Source organism: Chanos chanos, chromosome 5 (genome assembly GCF_902362185.1).
Source record: "Chanos chanos chromosome 5, fChaCha1.1, whole genome shotgun sequence".
NCBI classification, from domain to species: domain Eukaryota; kingdom Metazoa; phylum Chordata; class Actinopteri; order Gonorynchiformes; family Chanidae; genus Chanos; species Chanos chanos.
Genome location: NC_044499.1, coordinates 1,317,501 through 1,325,000, shown reverse-complemented (window position 1 = coordinate 1,325,000; position 7,500 = coordinate 1,317,501). Strand labels below are relative to the sequence as shown.

The following is a 7,500-nucleotide window of genomic DNA, read 5'->3' as shown; positions in this document are numbered from 1 at the left end:
TACATGAGAGTGTCCATTTAAAACACACACACGCACACACAGACACAAACACACAGACAATTAAACAATCAAATACATTAGAGTGTGTTAGTGAGACCACTGTCTGTTAGTGAGACCACTGTCTGTTAGTGAGACTATTGTGTGTTAGTGAGACCACTGTCTGTCAGTGGGACTACTGTCTGTTAGTCAGACTATTGTGTGTTAGTGGGACCACTGTCTGTTAGTGAGACTATTGTGTGTTAGTGGGACTACTGTCTGTTAGTGAGATTATTGTGTGTTAGTGGGACTAATGTCTGTTAGTGAGACTATTGTGTGTTAGTGAGACCACTGTCTGTTAGTGAGACTATTGTGTGTTAGTGAGACTATTGTGTGTTAGTGGGACTACTGTCTGTTAGTGAGACTGTTATGTGTTTTGTGGGACCACTGTCTGTTAGTGAGACTATTGTGTGTTAGTGAGACTATTGTGTGTTAGTGGGACCACTGTCTGTTAGTGAGACTATTGTGTGTTAGTGAGACTATTGTGTGTTAGTGAGACTATTGTGTGTTAGAGAGACTACTGTCTGTTAGTGAGACTATTGTGTGTTAGTGGGACTACTGTCTGTTAGTGAGACTATTGTGTGTTAGTGGGACTACTGTCTGTTAGTGAGACTATTGTGTGTTAGAGAGACTACTGTCTGTTAGTGAGACTATTGTGTGTTAGTGGGACTACTGTCTGTTAGTGAGACTATTGTGTGTTAGTGAGACTATTGTGTGTTAGTGGGACTACTGTCTGTTAGTGAGACTGTTATGTGTTTTGTGGGACCACTGTCTGTTAGTGAGACTATTGTGTGTTAGTGAGACTATTGTGTGTTAGTGGGACCACTGTCTGTTAGTGAGACTATTGTGTGTTAGTGAGACTATTGTGTGTTAGTGAGACTATTGTGTGTTAGAGAGACTACTGTCTGTTAGTGAGACTATTGTGTGTTAGTGGGACTACTGTCTGTTAGTGAGACTATTGTGTGTTAGTGGGACTACTGTCTGTTAGTGAGACTATTGTGTGTTAGAGAGACTACTGTCTGTTAGTGAGACTATTGTGTGTTAGTGGGACTACTGTCTGTTAGTGAGACTATTGTGTGTTAGTGAGACTACTGTCTGTTAGTGAGACTACTGTCTGTTAGTGAGACTATTATGTGTTTTGTGGGACCACTGTCTGTTAGTGAGACTATTGTGTGTTAGTGAGACTATTGTGTGTTAGTGGGACTACTGTCTGTTAGTGAGACTATTATGTGTTTTGTGGGACCACTGTCTGTTAGTGAGACTATTATGTGTTAGAGAGACTAATGTCTGTTAGTGAGACTATTGTGTGTTAGTGGGACTACTGTGTGTTAGTGGGACCACTGTCTGTTAGTGAGACTATTGTGTGTTAGTGAGACCACTGTCTGTTAGTGAGACTAATGTCTGTTAGTGAGACTATTGTGTGTTAGTGAGACTATTGTCTGTTAGTGAGACTATTGTGTGTTAGTGGGACTACTGTCTGTTAGTGAGACTATTGTGTGTTGGTGAGACTCATGTCTGTTAGTGAGACTATTGTGTTAGTGAGACTATTGTGTGTTGGAGAGACTACTGTTTCAGCATATTGTTTGTTTGTTTGTTTGTTTGTTTGTTATAGTGATGTATGCAGTCTGTAGAACAGAGATCGAATCTGGAAAAGTATTTAAAGAATGTTCATTTCGGCTAAAAAAGTGCAGAGCGAAGAGTAATCAGAGAGGAGGCAGAGGCATAAACAAACCAGCCCCTTCCTGTTTACCCACAAAGATAAACGGACCAGCCACCACCGTTCCCGGGGCTGTCCGCACGATTTTAGCTAAGGAACAGTCAGCATGGCTACAACTACAAAACAACACCATCACCATGACACCATCACTGTCAACACTTATAAAAATTACACCTTCGCTGACAATACCTATCACATAAAAATTACAACATCGCTGATAGCACCCTCTCACTTACTCACTATCTAAGCCGCTTATCCTGATTAGGGTCACGGGGGGTGCTGGAGCCTATCCAAGCACTCATAGAGTGAAAGGCAGGGAAACACCCTAGACAGGTCACCAGTCCATCGCAGGGAGTGAGAAGAGAACACGCAAACTCCACACAAAAAGGCCCCCCGGCTGCCCTGCCGGGAATCAAACCCGAGACCTTTTCTCTGTGAGGCGACAGCACTACCCATCATGCCGCCTGCTGCCAACACCTATCACGTAAAAATTACACCATCACTCACCACATCTGTGACACTGATGAAATCACCACAACTGCCTTTTATTTTTGGCTGTGAGTGTTCTGAAAGAAGAATGTGATAGTTTGTGTTGTGCACATATGCACTCTGTGTGTGTTTGTGGGTACCTGTGTGTGTGTTTATGCATGCACTCTGTGTGTGTGCATACATGTTCCTACACACATACAAATATTCTCTCTCTCTTGTTTACATCCCCTGCCAGTGAGATGGAATGATATTGTCTAATTGCTGATTAATACTGTCATCAATTCAGTGACAAAACAGCGAAGACACAAAAGAGCCTCCACATGAAATTAGCCAAACATCTTCACAAAGTCCCAGCTAAAAAAGTTCATTTCTGTAAGACTGTACACAAAACACAAATGTTCTGTCTGTCTGTCTGTCTGTCTGTCTCTCTCTCTCTGTGTCTGTCTCCTACCGTGTTTAAGCATCCAGTCTTTTTTTCTCTCCCTCTGTGTGTCGGCCTGTCCTTCACTATCAAGCACCACTTCCGTGTATTTATCTTTTTATGATAAGGGGCCTGACTCAGAGGGCACTGCACTGTCCGACCAGGGAAACGAACGGAAGTTACTCAGACATGTCTGCGATCAGGGCAGGGTATCGACACCAATCCATGATCAGACCAGAACAGTGAACCATTACTCATGACATTGAACAAACTGTCACACATGCTGCAGTGGTCAATATCACCCCTTAAACAAGGCCACACACTGCTGTGTGAATCACACCGACCTGAGTGAGGTTCTACAATGAAACTACAACAGTCACCAAGATCTTAGTGCATGAAGAGACTGAGCACTTTAAATCTGGTGAGCGAACAGAGAAAGCTGCTCTGTTCTGACCAACTAATCTCCATATTTTTTAAATACATGAAACTGGAGATCATTCAAGTGGTTTAATATCTTCAGTAGTAAGTGAAGCCAGAAGAACCAGCGAACTGGAGTTACAGCGTAATTTAATGTCAGATTCTTTCAGAGTGCAGCTCTCATCCTGCTCAATGTGGACAATCTACTTCTAACGGCTTGCTCTGTGCGCGAGATGTTCTCGTGTTTGTTTTTCTCATTTCCCCTCATTGTCCCTGCCAGGCATACGTTTTACTCAGTGACAAGAGCTCCTGGCTTCACAACACGCTAAATCAGTAAATGAGATACACACATTTCCAGTTATGATCAGTGAAACTTTCTTTACACTGGAAACTATCTGGGATGGGATAAACGACAAAACTGGAGTTAAGGGAGCGGTAGCAGATGATGCTTCTCGAAACCGTTCGGTATAATTTAACTTTTAAATACGCTTGGCCTTTCTTACATCTCGTCTGAAGCCACGCAAGTGGAACTGAAAGGCTATAAATGGGTGTGTGAAAGTGTGGAGCGCGTCTGGGGGATTTGGATGTCAGGATGAAGCGGTTGAGAACATGCTCCACCCCAGTCGTCTCTTCTCCTGAATTCATCACACATCCTGTAGGCGGTTCTAGATAAGGGAGGCTGGCACACTCATCCGATCTAACTTTTAAGGGAGTCTAGGGGAGCTCTTCACGAGCGAAAGCATACCACGACGTGTCCGGGCGAGCTGGACTCCTTGCCCTGATATTTCACATAATCGGTTTCGTGTGTGTGTGTGTTTTTTTGTAATTTCCTTATATGGTTATCAGATTTGTGTAGAAAGGGACGGTCGTGTTGGTTCTTAAGACTTTTTTGTTTTTGAATCGAGGCCCAGCAGCTGTTGGGCTCCAAGTGTTTTACAGTGATACAGCGGACTGACAACAAAGACTCTCGCCCCTGGAGCGAACGAGCTGCTTCAATTTCCGACATAATCTTTGAGTTTATTTGCTCACTGCAGATGGTGCTTTAACCAACGTGAATCCAAGGTATTTTTAGCCGGTGAACACGTGCTGAGGTAAGGAATTTTGTTGTTATACGAGAAAACAGTCAGTGTTTAGTACTTTGCTCCTTTCGTATAATTTAAAGATACGGCTATACGCCCTGACCAACATAAAAGACATTGTCCCATACGATATATAGCGATAAACGTTTTTATAATCTTGTGAGTGGAATGCGGTCGCGGGGGCTTTAACTTTGGGTGGGGATGAGGCAGTCTTTCACCGTGTGCTTTCACACAAAAAGCCTACCTTTCCCTCTGTGTGATATGTGCTATTAGCATGCCCCCGGGGTGTATCTTTCTTTGACTCGTTTATTTATATCAGTAGTTTCGTGCGAAAAACCTTTGCCTTTGCCGTCTGGTGTGTGTTATCGCAAAGTAGTCCAGAGTAGGCCGGAATCTCCTTAAAGCAGACATTAGTGGGGTCGGGAGGGGGATGGCTGGCGCATGAGCGCATACCACTTTATTTGGAAGTTTGCGTACATCTTACGGTAACAGTGACTTGCCGACTAAATTAACACAACGCTATGTGGTGACGTTTCGATTTCAAACTATCAGATATTTATTATACTGTGGTTTACACTCGTGTGTCTGTAGGCTACAATTTCAGTAAGACAAGGAGTGGGGTGTTTGGCGTTTTGCTTATAGAGTGTTTAAGTAGATTTCTTCAGCTTCTCCTGAATTTTACGACTGACAGAGATTTCATGAAAATGGTTTAAACCCAACACGGTGAAAGGCAAAGTGAGGAGAACTGAGCTTTGGTTTAAGGAGGAGTGAAAGGAGAAGAAATGAGTTCTGTGGGACGATCTCTGAATTAGGGAGTGCCGGTCTGTCGGAGCTGCAGCAATACTGAAGCTCTAATTCCAGAAAATCTCAGGGCCCCTTCCATCGTATGCTCCTGGTTTACTGTATTTGGTGTGTCCGCACACAGGGTGTTCTGTCTGTTTAAAATTCAGGGCTACGGTTCTGTTGTGTTAGTCTGGCATTACTGGATGTGAACCGGGAGAAATTATGTTAACGTTTGAAAAGAGAGGAGAAAAAAAGAACAGGCCAGGATTTGGTTACCTGTCAGAGTTGTATAACAATCTGTTGAAACTTCATTGTGGTCCAGTTCTGTGATTTGCACTGTGAGAAATCTGCTGTGACGTCTCACATGAACGCGGAGAATCGTTGTGCGGCCTGACCGATTACATGTTTAAAAATCAAACGAACAAACAAAAAAGCCGGTGGGTAGTGTTATGGCCTCGGCCCTTCATAGGAACCTCTTTTCTGCAGTGCCTTACAGTGGCTAAGCAGAGGTGTGTGTGTTTAAACCATATTTCAAGGTCGTGCCATAGTACCCAGTGGAGTGCTGTGGGCCTTGCTGAGAGAGAGAGAGAGACAGACTTGGAACAGGTTGTCTGTTATTGTCCAGATATGGTATTGTATGAGTTGGCTGTGTGTTGGGCCTGTGTGTGTGTTTACCATTGCTTGGGTGATACAGTGTACGGTTTGGACAGTGTTTTGTTGTACTGTGTGAGGTGGTCCACCCTGTTTCTACCCGCCACTGTACAGAACTCTTCTCCCAGTGCTGCCCAACTCCAGTGTCAGACACATCACTGTTCCCCCCCCCTCACTTACATGGTTCCCCTTATAGCGGTGTGTGTGTGTGTGAGCGTGCATACGTGAGAGAGAGAGCGAGAGAGAGAGAGAGACCGCAGGCTTTGTGAGAGAGATCAGTGGTTGCTGTATCTGTGGTTCATTAGTTGTGTGTTTTTGGCCGGGGGGGGGGGGGGGGGTGTAACTGTGCTGTATCTGTGGTTCATTAGTTGTGTGTTTTTGGCCGGGGGGGGTAACTGTGCTGTATCTGTGGTTCATTAGTTGTGTGTTTTTGGCCGGGGGGGGGGTAACTGTGCTGTATCTGTGGTTCATTAGTTGTGTGTTTTTGGCCGGGGGGGGGGGGTAACTGTGCTGTATCTGTGGTTCATTAGTTGTGTGTTTTTGGCCGGGGGGGGGGTAACTGTGCTGTATCTGTGGTTCATTAGTTGTGTGTTTTTGGCCGGGGGGGGGGGTAACTGTGCTGTATCTGTGGTTCATTAGTTGTGTGTTTTTGGCCGGGGGGGGGGGGGTAACTGTGCTGTATCTGTGGTTCATTAGTTGTGTGTTTTTGGCCGGGGGGGTAACTGAGTGGTTAACGTGTGTGCACAAACATGTTTATCTGCTTTCCGCTCCCTGTAGTTTGTGTGTGCGTGTGTGCACATCCGTGTTTATGTATGTATGTTTGTGTGTGTGTGCGTGTGCATGCGTGTTTTGTGTGTGTGCGTGTGCATGCGTGTTGTGTGTGTGTGTGTGTGTGTGTGTGTGTGTGTGTGTGTGTGTGTGCGGGTCAGAGAGAGAGAGAGAGAGGGATGTATGTGTGTGTGTGCGTGAGAGAGAGAGAGAGAGAGACAGGCGGGGGGGGGGGGGGGGGGGTGTATACTAACAAGAGGAGTCTTGCTGTTATAATTACTTCCTTCAGAAACATTTACCTGAGGGTGTATTAAACACACACACAATCACACAGCCCTGACAGGTCTGTGAGTCATTTGGAGACTGTGTGTGTGTATGTGTGTGTGTGGCAGTCAGAACTCCAAGCCTGTCATCAGGGTAAAATCCACCCTGATCCCGACTCTATTTATCCAGGCGTGTAGACATCTGCTCCAGGACTGTCAGACCACACTTACTCACATGACTCAAACCAGGGTTAAGTCAGAGAAACCAGGGTTTAATCGGACAAACCAGGGTTGAGTCTGAGTCACTCACTGCATCCTCAGAGGACTGACGGGACATGACTGCATTTGTTTCTCTCTCTCCCTCTCTCTCCCTCTCCCTCTCTCTCTCTCTCTCTCTCTCTCTCATCCACCTATACATGGTTTTTCCCAAACTGAGTCAGTAGGTAATGACAAGTTTGTAAGGATGAGTCAAAAAGTGAGGGGTGTGTTTGTGTGTGTGTGAGAGAGAGAGAGAGAGAGAGAGAGAGAGAGAGAGAGTATGTATGTATATATGTATGTGAGAGAGAGAGAGAGGGAGTGTATGTATGTATATGTGTGTGAGAGAGAGAGGGAGTGTATGTATGTATGTATATGTGTGTGAGAGAGAGAGGGAGTGTATGTATGTATATATGTGTGAGAGAGAGAGGGAGTGTATGTATGTATGTATATGTGTGTGAGAGAGAGAGGGAGTGTATGTATGTATGTATGTATGTATGTATATGTGTATGTGAGAGAGAGAGGGAGTGTATGTATGTGTGTATGTATATGTATGTGAGAGAGAGAGGGAGTGTATGTATGTATATGTATGTGAGAGAGAGAGGGAGTGTATGTATGTGT

General features: G+C 44.7%; 1 protein-coding gene across 1 annotated transcript in view; it reads left to right on the top strand.

Annotated features, from left to right (window-relative positions):
* Window positions 1-3,806: 3,806 nt before the first annotated feature.
* Window positions 3,807-7,500, top strand: part of LOC115813310 (integrin beta-1-like) — a 22,078-nt gene continuing 18,384 nt past the window's right edge. The window contains exon 1 of the mRNA XM_030775938.1: window positions 3,807-4,171. The gene's annotated coding sequence lies outside the window, so the exon portion shown is untranslated. The remainder of the gene's footprint in view (window positions 4,172-7,500) is intronic.